The sequence below is a fragment of the Lepidochelys olivacea genome, assembly GCF_965140295.1.
Source record: "Lepidochelys olivacea isolate rLepOli2 genome assembly, chromosome: 11".
NCBI lineage: Eukaryota > Metazoa > Chordata > Testudines > Cheloniidae > Lepidochelys > Lepidochelys olivacea.
This window is the reverse complement of record NC_140421.1, coordinates 17,184,988-17,206,890: the sequence shown is the minus strand read 5'-3', so window position 1 is coordinate 17,206,890 and position 21,903 is coordinate 17,184,988. Positions and strand designations below refer to the sequence as shown.

Below are 21,903 nucleotides of genomic sequence, written 5' to 3'. Positions count from 1 at the left end.
ATCCTAACTTCTCATTTGACGATGAAACAAATTCAAATATAAATACTCCAAGAAAATGTACTAAAAATTGAAAACTTTACAGTTTCCACTATATTTTTCCCTTTTCATCAAAGGTGCCTTGTATTAAAACACAATGGTAGCAGCAGAGTCTGCCTCCCCTACAGTTAGAATAGTCTTGTAGAGCTCTGTAGTGCAAGGCAGCACATTTTACCAGATTTTTTCTACCTTTGATTTTATAGTTCTGAAATCCAACCTGCTTCTCAACAGAAACAAGAATTCTGCTGCTGCCTTTCAGTAAATTTGGTTTCATAACTACACCCCACGTCTTGTTAATTCTAAAACATAGAAAGCAAAAGAGAATAATTGACTGGAAAGGATGAGATCACTTTAGGGAGACATGGAATTCTAAAACAGTGCATTAGATAACATTTGTTGGCTTGAAAACCAGTATTTTACTAGAGTCAAAATTATGAATGTAAAGAAAAAGATATGAGGCTTTCACCACTTTGGAAGTGCCAGGACTCAGAAACAAGCAGTGTGTGTATTCAGTGTTCCAAGAACTGCAGTTTTCACATTTTAATTTTATTTTTTCCAGATTCTTTAATAAAGAGATTCATTTTCTTAATGGGAGACCAGTTTCCCTTCTGTTGTACAAGGACTGTACAAATTTCTTCTCTCATTGACACATACTGATCAATTGAAAACCCTCTTTTCTGAGAATTTCCCCCCCAAAAAACATTTTAATTAAATTTAATTTTCAAGGACACTGCTGCCCTGAAGGATTGGGGGGGGGGGAGGAGGGGTTGGTATCTCAGATATCAACATTACTGTATTTATAGAGGCTGGGAAAAGGAGAAATAGGAACTTGCTTGATTAGGTAAGTGACCAGAGGAGACAGTGTGGCCTCATCTTTTGCTTCTCCGCACATCACCTTTCATTCTGTTCTCTGCTATCTCAATACCTCACCCACCAGTCTCTCTGTAGATGTCCTGTAACAGTTTTGTACTGCATGTCCCTCACCTCACATTTGTGTTTCAGTATTTGTGTTGCATTTCTGTGCCATGACAGGAGCTTTGTGCAGAGCTCCAGACTTTAATGGTTTTCTTTGCTGCCAGCACTATAAATGTCAAAGAGCCATGGCAGAGAGAAGCAAAACAAGCATCCTGGGTAAGAACTTTTCTGATGGATCATTTACTTAATTAGCACCTTTTATAGAATAGCAAAGGTAGGTTATTGGGCTGATTTTTGCACTCTGCAATCTAAGTACTTATATGGCCCTCATTACCATATGTAAGCAGGGGAATAGTCCTGCTATTGTGGGGAACTTTCCTGGCTTCTGCACTACCCCGGTGAAGTGGGCTAGTGAAAGGATCCGAGTCCTCGCTCCCACTTCCTTTAGTCAGTGGCTTCCCTGCCCTTGAGGACTCCCCTTCCACTCTCCTGTCTGGCAGAGTCCTCGTAACCCAGTGGTGAGCTGGAACTGGTTGTTTAATTTAGAAGCCCTTTTAGAACCGGTTGTCCCTCGTGGGACAACCGGTTCTAAAAGGGCTTCTAAATTTAACAACCAGCCAAAAGTGGCACCTTATGCACCGACTCCATGGGTGCTCCGGAGCTGGAGCACCCACAGGAAAAATTTGGTGGGTGCAGAGCACCCACCGGCAGCTCCCCGCCCCCAGCCCCAGCTCACCTCGGCTCCACCTCTGACCCTGAATTACGCTCTGACCCGTTCTGCTTCTCCCCTTCCCCCCCCCCCCCCCCCCCCGGCTTCCTGCGAACCAGCTGTTTGTGCAGGAAGCCTGGGAGGGCTGAGAAGCAAGCAGCAGCTTCATGCTCAGGCCTAGGGAGGCAGAGCGGAGGTGAGCTGGGGTGGGCGAGCGCGAGGAGGGCCGCCCGCGACGCAGCAGGTAACCCGGGGGGCACGCAGGGGAACTGCTCCCCGCCCCAGCTCACCTCCACCACCCTCGGCCTGAGTGCGAAGCCACCGCCTGCTTCTCAGCCCTCCCAGGCTTCCTGCGCGAACAGCTGATTCGCGGGGAGCCGGCGGGGGCAGGGGGGTAGAGAAGCACAGCGGGGTGGCTCGTTCAGGGGAGGAGGCGGATCAGAGGTGAGCTGGGGCCGGGCACGGAGCTGCTGGTGCGTGCTCTGCACCCACCAAATTCTCCCCCTGGGTGCGCTCCAGCCCCGGAGCGCCCATGGAGTCAATGCCTCAGGTGCCACTTTTTATGTGATCAGTGGGGGGAGAGGCCGCTCCCCCTGCTCCCCCCCAGCTACGCTACCCCACCCCAGGAGCTAGAGGGACCTGCTGGATGCTTCCCGAGAGCCGCCCCAGGTAAGCACCAGGACTCCCCACCTCACTCCCTGGCAGGTCCCTCTGGCTCTTAGGGGTGGGCACCCACTACGGTGGCCCATGAGACCCTCCTGACCAGTTCCAGGGGGAGTCAGGGGACAGGGGAGGGGTGTGGATGGGGCGGGGGGGGCTTCAAGGAACGTGGGGGGTTGGATGGGGCAGGAGTCCTGGGGGTGGCGGGGGCGAGCCACGACCCCCTCATGGGGTATGGAGGGAACTGGTTGTTAAGATTTTGGCAGCTCATCACTGCTCGTAACCCCAACAAGGCTGGGCCCAGGATTCCTGGGGAGCTCAACCCCCAACCCTGCTGTGGTCACCTAAGACAGGGGCTAGGGTGTCCCCACTCTGGGGTACTTTCTCTGCACTGGGCACTTCTCTGACCCACTGATCATTAAATAACTTGCATTTGCTTAAAATTGTATGTAATCAACAATTAATTTTAAAAAGAATAAGGGAAAATGGGAAAGGTTAAAGGAAACACATCACCCCGCTCTGTGGCAGGGAACATCACAAACAGTGTCTCTGGAATGTCAGGGCAGTTCACAGTCTGGTCCTTGTAAGTCCCAGGCTCTGGCTGTGCTGCAGGGATGCTGTCGGTTGGCCACTCGCTCTGGCGGTGGCCACACGCTCTCAGGCTCTAGGTGGCAGGGCCCTTCTTCCCAGCGTTGCCCCCGCCCTGTCAGGGTTACCAATCCCCCTCCGACTCTGGCCTGCAGAACCTCCTGGCTGAGGCGTCTCCCTGTGCTGGGCCCATTGCCCAGGGTCCCCCCTTGCTCTCCCCAGCTGCTCACGACACCCGGCTCCGGACTGCTCCAGCTCCACTCTGCCTCAGCACGGCTGCTGCTCCGCCTCCAGCTCCCTGGGCTGCTTCTCTGCCTCTGGTTGCTGCAGCTCTGCTCCCAGGACAGGTCTGCTCTGCAGGCCGCTTCTGTGACTCTGCTCCCAGCACTGACCTGCTTCGTGGGCTGCTTTTCTGGCCCCCCTGGCTCTGGTTGCTGCAGCTCTCCTCCCAGGACAAGTCTGCTCTCTCTGGGCTGTGCCTCTGGCTTTGGGGCTGCAGCTCTGCTCCCAGGACAGGGTCTGCTCTCTCTGGGCTGCTTTTCTGGTCTCTCTGGATCTGGCACAGCTCTGCTCCCCAACTCTGTCTGACCCAGTCAAATCCAGCTCACACAGAGGACGGGACCTCCCTGGCCTCCTGACTCCCCGATTAGCCTGCCGCCCTGTCATTCAGGCTGACCTGGAGCATAGGCCTCTCCCCATTGTTCCTAGGGACTGTCAGTCTCAGGGTCCTTATTTCACCATCAACCCTTCCCCCTTTTAGTACTGGGAGCTAGCAACTAAAACACCCCCACTGAATGCTAGTAAGGCGGCAACAGTCCCCTTACACATAGTATCTGCAACCAAATTCTTATCACGCTACGAAAGCTTGTTTACTATAGAGTAAATCAATTTGTGTTTCATTTTTTTAAATTACAAGTTATTTTATCTTGCCAGATTATATAAAGACCAAGGATGGAAATTCTACTGTGAAGATCTCATCTTCTAAAACCAGTGTTTTAGTTCCATTTTTAAAGCTCTAACATAATGCCCTGAGTGTTCACATTTTTATCTTGCATCCTTTGACATTGACCTTTATTTTGAGTCTAAACAGCCAAGTGTGTAAGATTCCTCCCTATATTCTTCAGACATGTCTGTTCTGGGGGAATTGACTATTTGGGCATGTGTACAGCAAGTGAAAAATGAGCTGTTTGTGCTCTTGTGCAGTACCACGGTGGTTAGTCTTTTTAGGGGGAGGAGAGTAATTTCTCTGTAAACTTTGTCATTTTTAGAAGAACAAGTAATTATTCATTTTTACACTTAAAAAAAGAGTCATTGTTTTAGCAGAGAAGCACCACGTGAATAAATATACTGACAAAAAAATCGTGTTTTATTCTAGCTGTTTGCATTTTGTTCAGATACACTTAGAGTTACTTCATACCTCCAAGGAAAAGCTTTACATTCTCATTCAGGCCTTAATATAATGTATTAAATATGTTGACTGAGTTACTGCTGCAATCAATCTGAACTTGTACACAGGCTCGGGGTGAAGGAGGGCATAGTATTTGATATGTAATGTGCAGAATGCACATACATTTGTGTATGAACTTTAATGAAGATCAGTGAAAATAACTCACATGTAAAACAAACTGTATTTTATACCAGAATTGATACATCTTTTCCCTGTGACTTCTATGCACACAGATCAGTCACCTGCTGTCTATTATAACCTTACATGTTTCACCTGATCTGCAAGCCCCCTAAGTCATTTTTCCTCTTGATTACTGTACTAAAATGACAAAAGACATTAGCACAGGACACAGATTTATCCTCTCAGTATTGTTTAAAAACAAAGTAATGCAGATGTCCAACAAACTGTAGCACTTGATGCTTGAAATTTCCAACAACATTAGAATCATTATGCATGGTTTAATATTCAAAAGTTCATTAAGCCATGCAATCAGAGGCTTGGAGGCTTAGCACTAGCTGGTTGAATGCATACTAGTGAATACATGCCAGTTTTTAAGTAAGAGTAACTACATTGACTCAGTTATTTCAGCAAACTTAACAAAACTCATGTAACTCAAGTGCTTTGAGATCCTTGGATGAAAGGCAAAAAAATTTAAACATTAAGCAAACTACACAACACTTTGCCCCAACCAAAAGTGGCCCATTCTGCTAGAAATTTAGTTTTAAAATGTAACCCTCCTTTTTAAAAATTGTGCATTTCATTGTACGTATCTTGACAAATGGTTGCTAGTTTAAATTAAAATAATTGTGAGTATAAAGCTTCTTTCGGGAAGCTACAATATCTAATCTTCATAAGTGATAAAGGATGGTCTTTGTAATAAAGCAAACCTAATGCCTAAGAGCTAATGACATAAATATGCATCATTGGCACAGAATAGAATGAGTTTGGCAGTCATTTCTCTTAACTATACTTTTTATGACTCAAAACATTCCCCTGAGCTATAGAATGCTAAATTAAATTCATTACTGTCTTTACTAGGTGATTTTAAATACATTCCAGCTAGCAGGGTCCAAAGTCTGGGGGAGCACACTGGGATTTTCTACAGGTTTTACTTGTTTCAATGTTGAAAAGACCAGAATGTGCCTGATGGCTCCTTCCCCCTTTTCTTTGTTGTCAAAGTATGTTATTTCCACCCTACAACTAGGCGCTGCCAGACCAATCCACAGAACCTGGAGTCATCTAATGAAATTATAAAACACAGTCAGTAGGATGCTCCAATGCATTTTTTTATTTTGATGCCCTATTCTATTAACCACTTCCGTGGTCATTGTCACATCAAGTACGTTCTCCTTGTCTATTCCAATTATACTATTTGCCCTGATGATTAATAGTGTATAGGAATCTGCTCCTAGGCTGGCTCACAGTTGGCAGCAGCAGGGTTAAAACCTAAACTTTATTTTTCTGTGATTAAATTAATGGTACAAAAGAGGGTTCTCAACATCTGCTTGTAAACTGACATTTAAATGGCAATTGTCAGTAGACTACAAGCATATGGTTAGCTGAGTTATGAGTCAAGTGCAGACAGAAATGCACTTGGTTCAGTAGGACATTCTTAGCTTTCTATATTTTATATTTTCACACTAGACCTGGTTTTATACTCCAATTCAGGGTATAATGTGACATTAGTGCCCTACTTTGTACCCGGGATGCAGACCCTTCCCACAACCCACCAGATTTAAATCATCTTTTTGTAAAGCTAGCTACATCAGATTCTAGAAGAGGAAAATATTCAGTAAAACCTGTATCTTACAAATTCTAAATTCACTGCCATGGGCCCACAGTCTTGCAGATCAGACTTTGCCTTGGTTAAAAAAAAATATATCTTTGCCACTTTTGTCCCCACTAATCCTACTTTTTTGGCAGAGGAGTCAAGTTAACTGCCCAAGTTAATGCTAACTGGTTGTGAAACCTTTCATAGTTAACCCTTGTGAAAAAAATCTCACATTTTAAAAACCACATACCTAGCAGTAATTTCATACAACGCCACCTTCAGTTTGTGTTTTTAAATTGATTTAATATGGGCTTGAAAACCTACTTGTTTTCTGGGAATCTAAGCCATCAGTTTGCAGAGTTTAAGGTTTTATTAAGAAAACAAAATATTGCTTTCTCACTCTTACGATTGCCAAGATGATCAATGTTTGGAAGGATAATGCAGTGCTGTCTCCCAGAATCTGCAGGCAGCTCCCATGTCTCCTCTACTGCCCATTACTTTGAAAGCAACCAACAAAAAACCTTCAAAAACAGACTCCAACGAGAAACTGCTGAATTGAAATTAATTTGCAAACTGGACACCATTAAATTAGGTTTGAATAAAGACTGGGAGTGGATGGGTCATTACACAAAGTAAAACTATTTCCCCATGTTTGTTTTTTCCCCTACTGTTACTCACACCTGAAGGTCTGAATTTGCATTCTGTAGTCAGCTCTGTGTCTAAGCTTCAGTGTACTGTCAAACACACACTGTTACCATAAATCAGAAGGCAACTGTAGTCTGCACAATGGAAAAGATGGATACTATGGCCCTTTTTGCTAGTGGTAATTAACTTTATATTTCCCAATAATCAATTGCCCAACCCTGAATTACTTAGTACAGAAAGTATCATAGACATCAATAAGAGTTTTGTTGAATACGGACTGTACAATTACGCTCCAGGTACAACATAAAGTATCGAGTGAAATCAAAGCATGGGGAGCATACAAATCATCTCTCCCATTCCCTCCCCCACATGTAAGCTTTCTTTGCAGAAGGACAAACACCATAATATATAATAATAAGCAGATATTGATGTCTCTTGAGGTGAAAATAAAAGCTTGTTAATCCAAGAGATAATATATTGATCTCTGCCTTGGCTGTGTCAATATTTAGTTCAGAGGACAATATATTTTGATGTTCACTGAAACATGTAAATATATGCATTGCTACATACACAGAGCCCTGCATGGATACAACATTTATATCTGAGAACATAAAATGGATATCCGTGGATTTGCAGGCTCTGGCGACAAGGAGCGAGACCATCAGGGCCCTGGCCAGCAACCAGGCAGCGGTGTTCATCTCCTGTCTGGGAGCACATGAGCCACTTGCACATACTGGGGTGACCAGGTAAGCTGCTGGTGAGCCTGCTGCCCACCCCAGTGGGCAGGGCTGGAGGTGGTACAGCCATGCTGGAGGAGGTGCCCGGGCTGGGCGCTGGCTCTTGCAAGTGGCGGCCAGACATGCTGCTGCTTTTGCCACTGCCGTTTCTGGCGTGGTTGCTGGCTGTGGCCCTGCTGGTCTCGCTCGTTGTTGCTAGAGCCCTGCAAATCTGCAGCTATCCACTTTATATCCATGGATATTCGCATCTGTAGATATACATTTTGTATCTGGGCAGGGCTCTATAAAGTCCATACATACAGTTTGAATGAGCTCATCAAGTTTTTCGGCAAATCTCTTCCAAGCCCCAAGGTTCAGAAGCACTCTTTCCCCTTAAAACAGCAGCAACAACAAAATAACCCTAATGTTCTAGAATAAGGTGCCACAAGGACTCCTTGTTTTGTTTTGTTTTGGCTGATACGGACCAACACGGCTACCACTCAATCGTGTAATCTTGGCACTGCCTTGTAAAGTGACGTTGTAGGGGTGGGATGACGGTGCTAATGATTTCCATATCAAAATGTGCTCCATTCACACCAGCCAGCTCTGCAAACTTAACGTGGGAACTGAAAATCAGGTTAGACTGGCTGCTAACTGTGCACCATCTCCAGTGAACAGATTCCACGAGCCAGCTCCTCCCCATCTGCGCAGCCCCGTTTTTTGTCACCGTTTATTTGTCACCGTTGCCATCGGTGGGTTTCCACACATGTAACATTATAATTGGAATGGAACAAACAAGTCTGCTGATCACATGCAAGGGTGAATAGAATCCAGCTCCCTCTCTTAGCTGTGCTGGCTCTGCGGGGCTAATAGGAATAAAAAGGTAGCAAAAGCATATTTTGGTAGTAATGCAGGCAGGCATGTCTGAATACACACAAGGGGCTGCCCTGCTGAACAAGAAACTGTCCTTTTTTACCCAGCAGTTCAGAGCAGAACTTATCAGTTATTTTCATATGCAGTCTAATTGGTTAACATTTTTTCAGGCCACATGGTTAATTTTGGGTAAACAATTATTATTGTTGATGGCATCAGGCACATGTGAGGCAGCCTCCTGTGAAGTACTGAGCACTGTTAACTCCCATAGCTGTCACTGGGAGCTGAGTACATTTAGCACTTCGTAGGCTAGTGTCCCATATGACTGTCCTGGGCTAATTGTGCATTAGGATTTCTCTCATGTATGTAGCGATGGAATGTAGCCATTTGACATTTCACTGCTTGATGTTCAAAGCAAAATGAATATGGCCTCAGCAAAGGGATCACAGTTCCGGACAAGGAGTGCAGTAATTATATTGCATAGCAGCAGCTGAGTCAGGATCATGGACCCAGTGGGCTAGTTACAAGAAAAGCTTTAGGCAGGGTTCTTGCTCCAGAGAGCTTACTGTTAAATATAACAGCTAAATAGGGTGTGTGCGCATTGTGCATGCTTGTGAGAGACAAATTGCACACACACATACACACAGCTGTGTGCCTTACTGTGCCACTGATGTGTTATCAAGCATTTTAGGCAATCTCTTATTAAATTCACCTGTGATGTCAATCTGAAGAGCTCTAACAGTTTATAGGTGAATCGAAGTCTTCTTGCACAGTCAGGTGTACAGAAAGCAACAGGTGTTGTGTATTACAAAGATGTCAGGTGCGCCTAACTGTTCTGTCACTGAGCACAGGAAATGGGAGGCTCAACTACAAAGTTTTAATAGCTAAATACCCGAATACACTGTTCTAGAACAACTTGCCTTTTTCTCCATCAGAGAAGCTATTACTGTCTTAAGTAAATCACAGATGTTAATGCAGTTAGTGCAGTCTGCTTACAAATTACACATTTAGTGCTTCCAGCAGTTCCTCTCTCAAAGCTGAAGTATGTCTAGTATGGAATTACTGGCAAACTTGAATTTATGTTTACCCCTTTAAAAAGGGATCCTGGGTGATTTCAATGGCAGTGAGAGAGATAAATGGCATCAGTGAGCACAAGGCCTATGTACAAGATTCTCCACATCTCACTGCCAATGCACCTCTAGTTCTGAGCACAGAAGGACTGGAAGAGTTTGAATGACTGGCCACACACACAAATGAGGCCACCTTCTCTTCTCTTTTGCTCCCAGGTGGTCATTTGTAGCAATATGGTGATCAGGGGTTTGACAAGTTTGGATGAAACCAATGATGCAAGGTAACAGAGTGCAGGTGACTCCAGTTCCCTCCTCCCTCATTGAAAAGTCTGATTGTTCTGCTGCTCTCCCATGTCTGCTCTATTGCATGCGGCGTGTCTCCCTTACTGGCATGAAAGTGCTGCTACAAAATTCCATTAATTTGCCATACAAGCACTGCATAAACCTTTGTTTAGAATCCCTTGGATACTATATATTGCAATTTCTTCTACCTGTGGCCTGTACAAGAAAGATGCACAGTAAAAGTACAGTTATTCAACAAGAGCAACCTTCTTTCAACAAACAAGTGGTGGTCAGCTTCTAAATGAAAAACTACATATTATATAAGTCCCATTCATATCTCACCAGTGGAGAGAAGTGCTTATAATTTAACATTTTTAAAATGCCTAACTTTTAGAAATAACTATGAGGAATATTTTCAAAGGCACAAGTTGGCACTTAACTCCCATTTGGTCTTTGAAAATCTTCCCAAAATTTCTCCTATATAATTCCTTCTAAAAGTTTAAAAAAGAAATTACTCCTCTTCACTTTTTCCTATTCAGATACACATAGAACTTTACTTATCTGTCTAGTACAAGTGATTCTACTTTAATGTCTTAGATTCACTGCCATTGACTGCAAACTTATTCATGATTCTCATCATTCAACCATATTCATTTTAATCATGCACATATCTATCAAATTTTTTCCATATGAAGGATGCATGAATACTTTGTGAACCAGGCCATAACTATGGAGCCTTGAGGAGAAAGAACTGACTGCTTAATCCTTGATGTTTTATTTTTACTCCTGTGATGGGATTCTGGGGTTGCAACCTGGAACTAGGGTACGGCTGTGCCCCTTAACTCTCCAGCTTGGGCTGTCTCTCACAATGCTTTGCTAGTGACAAGTAGCAAACCCTTCCAGGTGCTGTTATCACTCAGTACAACAGCATATGGAGCCCCACACCCAGCTAGGTTGCATGAATGATCCCCGAGCCACTCATGAATCACACAGAGAAAGGCACCAGCAAATCTCCCAAGCCCCTAGCTTTGCACCCCCAGACTATACTGTCTTGCCCTGGTCAGAAGGCTGACCACTGTAAGTTCATCACCTATTCACCCCTCCTATGATTTGGAAAGGACACACACTAGACTTTTCAACCTGAGCTGAGATGCACTTCAACCAAAACATACTGTTTTAGATAAAATATAAAAACAGATTTATTAACTACAGAAAGATATATATTTAAGTGATTATAAGTGGTAGGCATAAAGGGTCAGAGATAGTTACCAAAAAAAAAAAAAAAAACCCACGGTAAGTCCACAGTCTAAACCCTAAACTCTCTTACATTAGGCAGTATTTGGATCAAGCAGTTTCTCACCCCACTGGATGTTGCAGGTAGGTTATAGTTAATAATACACAGCCTTCTCCTTTAAGCCTGGGACCAGTCTCCTCAATTCAAGTCTGTCTTCCCAGCATTCCTGTAACTTCCAGTATAGGTTGTGGAGGAGAAAGGCAAAGGCATGATATCAGTGTCCCGTATTTTATGCCCTCAGTCCATGTGCTTGGAAAATTCTAGCTCAGACATCCTGGTGGGCTTTGCCGAGTCACAGAATTGAGCAATTTCCCACTGTGTGACGCTTATGCAGCCCTCTTACAGCATTGTACAGAATCCCTTGTTCACAACTCCCCTGCTGATTAATGGTCACTTGACACCCTCCTGGGAGTGGATCTCCACCTTTGTCGTCACTGAGGAACTAGCAGAGATTCTCAAACTTACAACATATTTCAGTAACAACCATACAGCAAAATCTCATAACTTCACACACACTAATGATATACATATTTGGACAGAATAATGGGTTTCAGCAGATCATGACCTTTCATATGATATCTTACATGGCATGTTTTGTATGAAATATATCATAATTCTATGACAAGGGTGAATATGGGGGTTCCAGAGTGCTGTTTTGAGATACAGAGTGCCACAACTACATAATTCTCTTTCACAATCTAGAATCAGGCTCGTAGCACTGGACTGATGTCTTGTTTTCCACACAACATGCAACAGTTCAGCCCTCCCACAATGCTATGCCAACCTGCCTCAACACCTCTCTGGAAGGGATCACACCTCTCTGGATGAGACAGTAGTTCATTCTCCATGACCATTCCACCCTTGGCAGTCTCAGGAAAATTGGTAGGAAGGGTGAGAATTAATGGGGCATTTGATGTGTATGCTTGTCCAGTCTGATACCGGACGTACACCTGTCTCATTTCATATAAGCTAGTAAACAGTCATTGTCTGGCTATGCTGGATGACAGACAGGAGACACTGGATGTGGTTTAATTAGGCTACAGCTTCATTCCTAGGTGTCGGAGTAATAGGCAGATAAAAGTCTACAGTGCAAGTAATTCCCTAATCATTTACATATACCAGGGCAGGGGTGGAGGGAGCTGCTGTCAGCCCTGCCCCTTTACTCTCCCCTCTCCCCCACTTTCCAATGAGAGTTAAGGGGGAGGCTGTAAAAAAATGGGGGGTTGGCTTCCAGGCCTACAAGTCATAGAAGCTCCAACCCTCACATTTCTGCTTCTTTAAAAAAATACCGCCTTTAAATGCTTTCCCAATCAATTTTATCTGATCACTGTATCCCTTCCCTATGGTATCTCCATGCTCACTTGATCTGAACCTGTCACAGCAAGTCACTCTGACTCTCTAGCCCTTAAAAGAGCCACACACCTTTCCCTACAAGCCAGACAATTATCCCCACACCACTTAGTATGCAGTGAGGTCATTATTAGATAGTGATGACATATAGTACTTGACACTAGTACTTATTTGAACCAGGGATTGACAGTTCTTTTTAGATTCACATACTACTGTACTTAGCCTAGAGATGAAACGCTATAAATTGGATTGGACTGGATTGGACTAGATGACCTCTTAAGGTCTCTTCCAACCCTAATATTCTATGATTCATCATCAGTTCTCAGAGGTGTCCACTCCCAATCAGTACAAAAAATGCTGATAATATATACTAATCATAGAATTGTCATCAATCAAATTGTAATTCAAGACTACTTTAAAAAAAAAACAACCCACTGCACTTCCATATTCAGCTAATATGAAAGAGGAATGGTCTAAAATTTATTAATTAGATTTTCCACAGTGGTCTCATTTCAGATTTATTTTATTATAAAATAAAATAAATTATAAAATAAAACAGCTGTCAAATAATATAGTCTTTTATAATGTACATATCACACAAAAAAAGTCTTCATTTAAAAAGTAGTTTAAACGCTGGAGTGTAAACAAACTTGGGAGGAGGAGGAGTACAGGAAAAAAAATGGAATCTTTTATTAATGTTTCTCCCTTTCAGAACAATTTCTCTGGAATGGTTCCCTTTGATTTCCTTTTACAAAGAATGAAGACTTGTTTCTTTATGTGTTAGAGAGCCACTGAAAAATTCAGTTTCCATAGAACTCTCATTTAAATTCAATGTTGCAACCAGCAAACGCAATTTGGAATTTAGATTTTTCAAAAAAATTACAGAATTAGCCATTGCAGCTTTAGACACCTATACCAGGAGTCTCATCTAGCACAAGCTAGCTGCTGAATTCATTGAACAGTTAACAGCTGAATATAAATCCAGGGAGGCAAAATATTAGATCAGCAGATATGAGAGATACTGAAGAGCTCTGCCAGAAAGACAAGTCTGAACTATATTTTATACAGAACCAATTGTCACAGTGGGAATCAGCAAAGCTCTCCCAAACTGGAGAGATATGATCAGGCTCCTAAGATGGCTTTTGCATTCAAAACCATCAGACGAAGAAAACCTACTGCTCTGTAGTTAACAAGTTGGAAATGAAATCATAGCAAAAAACATGACTGCCAGCTGATTTTCAGGGGCAAGTGGAGTTTATGTACAACAGACTGTGTGAGAAGAGAAACCAGAGCAAGCTCCATTAAAAAAGTGGTGTGCAGCCATTTAAATCTTGCATCCAAGTGCACAGCAGTAACAATGTCCAAACGAAGAGGAGAAAAGAACAGAAGTTCAATGTGCCATTCACAAATTTGGTGGAAAAAAGTGGATAATTTGGTTGCTTATGTGTAGAACTAGAAGTCTGACTTCAGTTCTAGTCCCAGCTCCGTCACTGACCCACTGTAACTTTAGGAAAGTCATTCAAAATATCAACAAGGAATACTATGAGGTTTAATTCAGTAATACGTGAAGTGCTTGGAGATGAAATGAAAATGAGATTAAAATACCAAGTGCAAAATTCAAAACCATTTAGCTCAAGGAAGAAATAATTCACACACAGTTGCTGAGAGGAAACTATTGCAAAGTTTATGAGAAGAAATGCAATACTATAGCACCAAGTTAAGGGAGAAATGAACTCTGACTTGTTTTCATAAATTAATACTACAAACACAAAAATCAGCAGCCTGCTCCTGCTCCCATTGTGTGGTGTCCACAATTAGAGTGATAATGTGCATGAAACGAGACAGAAGGATTAATAACCCCTCTAGTGAGAAAGGAACCAGGGCATTCTGTGGCTGTCTCTTGATAGGAAATGAAGTCCAATATACCTCAGCAGTTAGGCTCATGCAGAAGAGACTCAGCCTTCTCAACACCTTAATGCAGGAATGGGCTCTTCCCCATTTGGTTAACCAAGTCAGTCAACTACAGAAAAATTTTGAAAGACCGTCCATGCAGTCCAAACATTATTTTTCACCCACTGAGAACCTGTAGGGAAGGGAAGGAAAGATTCAGTGGAGATGGGTAAATTCAACTCATCTCCATTGAGTTCTTCTCCTCTGTACAGTCTAGAAATGCTCCCACAAGGGTCAGGTGGAAGAGTTCCTGTGACTTCTTGCAGCCGGAGTGCTACAATTACTCACCAGATGTGCAGCCCCATGTGGAAAGCGTACTTGTCCAGAGAATATACAGTAGCAAAAATTTTCCACCTCTGTCAGAAGGAGCTTTAGAGCTGCATGGAAGTGAGGGGTTTGGGTATTTTGGATTCCACAATGTATCCAAGTTCTCCTGGAAACGTTAGCCTGATGCTGAGCCAGCTTCCTTAGCACTTTGGCCTGAAGAGAATGGATATTCTTCTGTTAGATTAGTCGCTATGAGGGGAAGGGAAACAATGTGGCCAAAAAAGTGTGGAAAAAAATTTATAAAGCCAGATGTTTCAGGTTTTTCCTCCAGGACTAATTTTTAAGATCCAGAAGTTTATAACCCGTCTGGGAGTTTTCAGAAGAAAGAGTGCTTGCTTGGAAATACCATAATCAATCATAATCAGTCAAGATAAAGAAAGTGAAATATTTCATATTGCAGCTGCCTCTTTCCAGAAAGAAGAGTAGAATCTTCATTTTAGGTGACCTCTAACAGCGTTTGTTAGTTAAAGTAATGAACCCAGAAAATTACAGGAGAATACAGACTCAAATCTACCCTCAAACCTCCTTGAAAAGGATTACTTTAAAGTGTGTTTGTGTAGGGGAAGGTAGAAGAGATACAGAATACCGAAACTGTCTCATTAAAAACAGACCATTGATCCAATTTTTTTCTTCTGGCAGTGGCTAATACCCAGTGCTTTAGAAGAAGGTGAAGAGACCCTTTAACACACCTGGCTAGTTTACGAGATATATGCATGCCATATATGTATACATGAAATTAAATTTCCTGTGCAACCACTGCAAGTGATTTACTGAAACATGAGGTTTGAATACCCTTCTGCCATACCTTCGATTTTCACTTCAAATTACAGTTTTACCTAATTAATGTTACCACAATATTCAGTGGGTAAAATTTTCAAAATCACTTAGGCTCCAAAATGCCTAAATCATTTTTGAAAGTGGGACTTCGGTGTTTTTGAAAATTTAATCCCATAATCCTTAATGTATATTTAACCAGGAATAGTGTGGTAACATTATCTGCTTGCACACAACAGCTGTAGACTTTACTGGCAATCGCTAACAGTGTCCGCTTACACAGAGGCAGATATGTCTTCATTATTTGCTGAGGAATTCAGCAAAATCAGAGAGGGGTTTGCTGAGACACAGAGCCATAGGTGCAGACTCCGTGGGTGCTCCGTGGCTGGAGCACCCATGGGGAAAAGTTAGTGGTTGCTCTGCACCCACCAGCAGCCAAGCTCCCCTTCCTCCCACTGCCCCCTCCTCCCCGAGTGTTCCATGTCCCCACTCCTCCGCCTACTGCCCGGCGGCCACCAAACAGCTGTTTAGCATCATTAGCATGTTCCTGAAGGGAGGGGGAGGAGCAGGAACATGGCGCACTCAGGGGAGGAGGCGGGGAAGAGGCTGGAATGGGGGCAGGGCAGGGATGAGGCGGGGCAGGGGCGGGGCCTCATGGAAGGGATGGAGTGGGGGCGGGGGAAGAGTGGGGAGTCGAGCACCCAGGGGAAAGAGGGGAAGTCAGCGCCTATGCATAGAGCTACCCCAGAATCAGGAACGGACACCATCCTGTCTGAAGACTGACTGTCCATCACCTGTAACAACATCCCCTGCCCTTCACGCCTGATGTATTCCACTAAAGATGTGCTGACCCCTGTGATAACTCAGATGAAAGTCTTCTTCAAAGCAGTCAAGCTACCATACGCATATTTAAACAAGAACCATCTGGTTAATCATTCCCCAGTTTTCAGCCTCCCTTTCCTGGGCAAGGTCACTGAGAAAGTGGTGACATCTGAACTCCAACAGAACCCATCTTCTCTTAACATCCTGTATCCTTCCTAATCAATGTTTCAGAGCTGGACTTGCCACAGAAATGGCCCACATGGTGCTAATGAATGTCACTTTTTTCAAGCCTTTCCTAAGGAATCCTGCAAATAAGGATAGGATTTTCAAAAGCTGTGGGCACTGGCCTAACTCCACTCCCATTGATGTTAATAGGAGTCTGATAATAGACAAAAGTGTGACCATTAGACCAATACAGAGTGCTTTGGAAAAACAGTACCCTAAAGAGACTTTATTATGGATGCACTCTCCCTTCTAATTCAAGAGAGAAGAGAGAGAGTAAATACCATTTGCTCTAAAGTCTTTTGCTTCTTCATATTACATACTTTCAGCAATGAGATAACAAGGTATTAGATCCCTTATAAATATCTCAGCTACCCAGCGTACAGCAATATCTACAGATTGAATATACATCTCATAAATGAGCATTTTCTCTTGCCATCAAGTATCAACTTCATACCATCAGATTAGGCTCTAAAGGAAAGAGTCTGATCAGTTTGACAATTTCCTTCATAATTTGTTTTTACAAGAGTCAATCAAATCCCTTTTACTGTTTTACAGACTAAACAATTGAAGCAATTTCACTCCTTTCTATGCAAGTCTCACCAGGTTCAAACATTTGTTAACCTTCTGATTCTCAGTTATACCCTTGAGTAGAGACCAAAACTAACTACAGTATTCCAGGTGGAGCTGGACCATGCAGTTTTCTCTATCTTTTTTAGCACCTTTCTGATGAATACCAAGTGCAATGAGATGATAATGGAAACTTGAGAAAAGTAATTAAACCAGAGCCCCCGCTATCTGCCACGTTTCTCCACTCAGTGTAACTAATTCCAGGCTAAGAAAGACAGGAACCAGACAGTGATGTTCAGAACAAAATTATATTAATGAGCAAGAGAAGATCAGGAATGATTCTAATTATATGATAGTGCATCTGATCTAATTATGCAAACATATTACAATTCTTAAGTGGAAAATCAGGAATCCAGTGTCGGGCAGGATTTTTTGGGGGGGAGGGATGGGGAGCACAGGGAGGTCATGCATGATGTCTGACATTTAAATGAGGTCACCTACCTTCTCCAGATTCTCTTCATTCTGAATCACTGTAAATGACACTACTTTCCTAAACACGTCTTCTCTCATAGGTGGGTGCAGCCCCCGGCCCAAACTTGGTGCACAAGATACTGCAAATTAGGGAGGGTGAAGACCACCACCACATCTTCTCCCTCAAATCACCATCCTAATAGTAATCCTAGTCATGCATAAGAAACACACTTTATACATAACCTAATAGGATGGCTTGTTGAATTTTTTGGTTATGGATCTATGTTCTAAATCTACAACATGCATAACCAGCAACTTAAAATTAGACAGATAAAAAGATGGGAGAGGGAACTGGACAAAGAAATTGACCTGGATGAGTGGGTCTTCATATGGAAAAGAGTATATACATCTTCAATTTGCATAGCTCAAATACATTTTTTTAATCAATTATTGCATTTGACTCCAGTTAAGATCCATCATGTTTTTGCTACTATATAGGCATTCTGTTGGAGGGATTGCAGGGAAAGGGGAAGATACTTCCACATGGGGTGGTTGTGTCCAGGAGGAAATTATACTTCCACATCTGGTGGCTTTGGGAGGAAATTATTAAAGGGATTCATCTTATAACAAAACTCTGGCTTCCTAAAGAACCTCTGACCTCTTTACTTACCACTTCAGTAAAGGATCTGCATTTTAAACAGAAAAACAAATTGTTATTTTTTTATTGTTTGCAGCTAGAGTCTGTATTGCACACTATTGGGAAAATGTGATGATGACTCCTATGGAATTGTGATATAGTAAAATACGGACTGTTCTTGTAATGGAAAAGCTTTCACAGCAACTATGTACACAAGAAAAGCTCCACAAGAAGGATGCACTATGAAATCAATATTTTACACCTGTGATACATGCCTGATATTTTCATCCTCTGGACCAGAGGTGGGCAAACTACGGCCCGCAGGCCACATCTGGCCCATGGGACCCTCCTGCCCAGCCCCTGAGCTCCTGGCCCAGGAGGCTCGCCCCCAACCCCTCCCCTACTGGCCCCCCTCCCCCGCAGCCTCAGCATGCCATGCTGCTGGTGTAGTGTATTAAACTGCTCTGCGTAGGAATGTGCTACTGGTAGCAGTTACGGAGAGCAATTTACTACACTACACCGGCGCAACGCTCTGGGCGGCTGGGCAGTGCTCTGGGTGGCATGGCTATAGCACTGCCAGCCACTGGTGGTCTGTGCTGCGTGGTAAGGGGGCAGGGAGCAGTGGGGGTTGCATAGAGGGCAGGGGAGTTCGGGGTGTGGTCAGGGGGTGGGGGTGTGGATGGGGTTGGGGCGGTCAGAGGGCAGGGAACGGGGGGAGGGGGTTGAATGGAGGCAAGGGTCCTGGGGAGGAGCAGTCAGGAAGCAGAGATGGTTGGATGGGGTGGTGGGGGCGGTCAAGGGACAAAGAGCAGGAGGGGGGCTGGATGGGGCAGGAATCCTGGGGGGGGGGGGCACAGCCTGGCACAGCCTCCCCTAACCAGCCCTCCATACAATTTCTGAAACCCGATGTGGCCCTCAGGCCAAAAAGTTTGCCCGCCCCTGCTCTGGACAGATGACCTAAAACTCTGTCATAGATTTGCACCACCAGTTCAACCACCATCCATCCAAGGAACTATCTCTAGAACTCTCCCACACCAGCATGAGCTTCCTGGACACCACGATCATCTTCAGCAATCAAACTCTACAGACAACCCTGGATCACCACACATGTGCCTTCACAGATCTAGTAACCACACCAAACATCCCAACAAATCCGTTATCTACAGCCAGGCACTCAGGTACCACAGAATATGCTGCAAGAAAAATATCCGGGATACACAACCACCTTAAGGACACTGCCTCCACCAACCAAGGACACTCTACCAGAGAAGTAGATCGCATCATGGAACCAAATACCCCAGGAGAAACTGCATCAATACAGGGAAAAAACCTGAACAAACCACAAGTCTGACTACATACCCCTATTTGTCACCTACCACCCTACACTAGAAACCATATGGGATATCATTAAACAATTACAACCAATACTCAATGAGGGACCTACTTCACCTTGAATGATCTCTTCCATGGTAGCTCCTTATGCTAAACAATCTGTTCCACCTTGAATGTGGAGGTGGCACAGAGTATATTTCCCCTTTTTTCAAAGCTCTCATTTTTGCTTATTCCTTTTCTCTCTTTAATTACCTTTTCACTTTAGCCTTCCCATGCCTCCATATGCCTTGTCAGAGTTTTTACAGTCTCTAATCCCACACATACTCCCATCTATTGAACAGGGTGAAATGGCTCATGGTCCCCAAGTAAGCTCTTCAAATAGGGATATTTTTTCTTTCCAGCAGTCACAATACAAGCAACTCCCACCTCCTTGTTCAGAGGAATTTGAAGTCTACAGGGGCATGTGCAAGGAGGGGCAAGCAGGGGCAGGGGCAGGGGCAGGGGCGGGGCATGGGTCATCCCCTCCCACCCCCATGATACAGTATGCCCCCAGCCCTGGGGCTACGGCGGGGAGACAGCTGCAGCCCCGGAACTGGGGGAGTCCTCTCCCTCCGGGAGTTGCGGGGGGTGGGGTGGGGAGGGGGGGTGCAGCAAGCTCCTCTCCAGGGTGGGGAGGGGGAGCAGCGAGCTACTCATGGGACTGGGGGTGGGAAGGGGAAGAGTGAGCTTCTGTGCCCCTTAAAAAAGGGGTCAAATTTAAATTCCTGCACATGACCCTGGAACTCTACCATAGCCAATCTCTGGACACCGGAAGTTATACAGCAGACACATTTCTTCAGAAGGATAACACAATAGCAATATTAAGCCAGCCTTTTATCAGCATGCAGAATTGTTCTGCTTTTGGTAAGTGGGCTGCAAGAGACCTCTTAGTTCATAATTAAATCTAGCTTCCAAAGAAGATGTATTGTGAGAGTCAGTGGAGCCTCCACTTCAGCAATTGCAGCACTGCTCCAACCCAAGAAGGAAAGTGATCCCTTCTTAACATGTTACAAATCTTACATTAGGAAGGCAAATGGAAGCCATGGGTCCATAATTTGGCTATGTTATGTTATGTACAGCGGCGTATTATCACCTAGGCTGACAAGGCCCAGGCCTAGGGCGGCAAATTTGCAGGGGCGGCAAATTTATAAAGGCAGCATTTTTGTAATTGCAGCACCAGTGACGCACGCCGCGATTCTACCAATCACAGCGCGTACTGAAACCACCCATGATGGCGCAACACCATTTAGTAAAGAACATGCTCGCGACAATCCTAAGCATTAACACTATGACCGGAAGAAAGAAATTAAACGGTTCTCAGTTTAAAAAAAATGCTATACAAAAGAAAGGGAAAATGAAATGATAGGAAAAATGCGCAAAATTGATTCCTTTGTTGTATCAGTTAGTGCCGACAGTGAGACAGAAAAAAATAGTTGAAAGAAGTAGTGAAGTAAAAAGTGAAAACATTGGTGTTGGTATTGAAAATATTGATGTAATTAAAAGTACATATTGAAACTTAATGAGGAAATTCCGGCTGCAGTAAGTGTTGAAGAAAATGCTCCAAATACTAGCATATCAGAGACTACCGGGAATCATGTTGATCTGGATACCTTCGACAATACTGCAGAGATCTGGGAATCATGTCAATAGAAATTCAATCTGACATTGAAATATCTACCATAAGTGACAACCCGGCCCAATGCATATTGAATAAAGAAAAGGAGGACTTGTGACACCTTAGAGACTAACCAATTTATGCGAGCATAAGCTTTTGAGAACTACAGCTCACTTCATCGGATGTAAATTGGTTAGTCTCTAAGGTGCCACAAGTACTCCTTTTCTTTTTGCGAATACAGACTAACACGGCTGCTACTCTGAAACCTGGATACTGAATGATACTACAATTGAGTATTTATCAATGCATGGTATTAAACAAAATATTGATAGTGATTTTACTAACTCAAAAAGACAATATACTGATAAAATGCATGTTCTAACAAAAAATGTGTTTGAACGACATCTTTTAAACGGTGAAGGAAAGCCACGGCAATATCTTGTATATTCGGAGAGCAAAGGAGCCAGGTATTGTGCCCCATGTCAGTTATTCGGAGAGATCTCTAGTCTGGTGATGAGTGGATACCATGAAGGAAAAACATATCAGCTCAACTACGTGAACATGAAAATTCAACTGAACATAAAACGTGTGAACTGACAATGGTGAAGAGGGGCGAGATATCCGGAAGAATGGATACGAATTTAAAATTTCAAAAGGAAGATGACATTATTTATTGGAGAAATGTGTTGAAGAGGATTGTAGCAGTGCTAAAGAAACTTTCAAGCAGAGGACTTGCATTTAGAGGTAAGGTGGAAAAATTTGGATCACCTTATAACGGCAATTACATG

General features: G+C 43.6%; 1 protein-coding gene across 1 annotated transcript in view; it reads right to left on the bottom strand.

Annotated features, from left to right (window-relative positions):
• The window catches only part of GPR39 (G protein-coupled receptor 39), a 122,572-nt gene that overhangs the window by 1,409 nt on the left and 99,260 nt on the right, over positions 1–21,903 (bottom strand). The gene's annotated exons all lie outside the window — the stretch shown is intronic.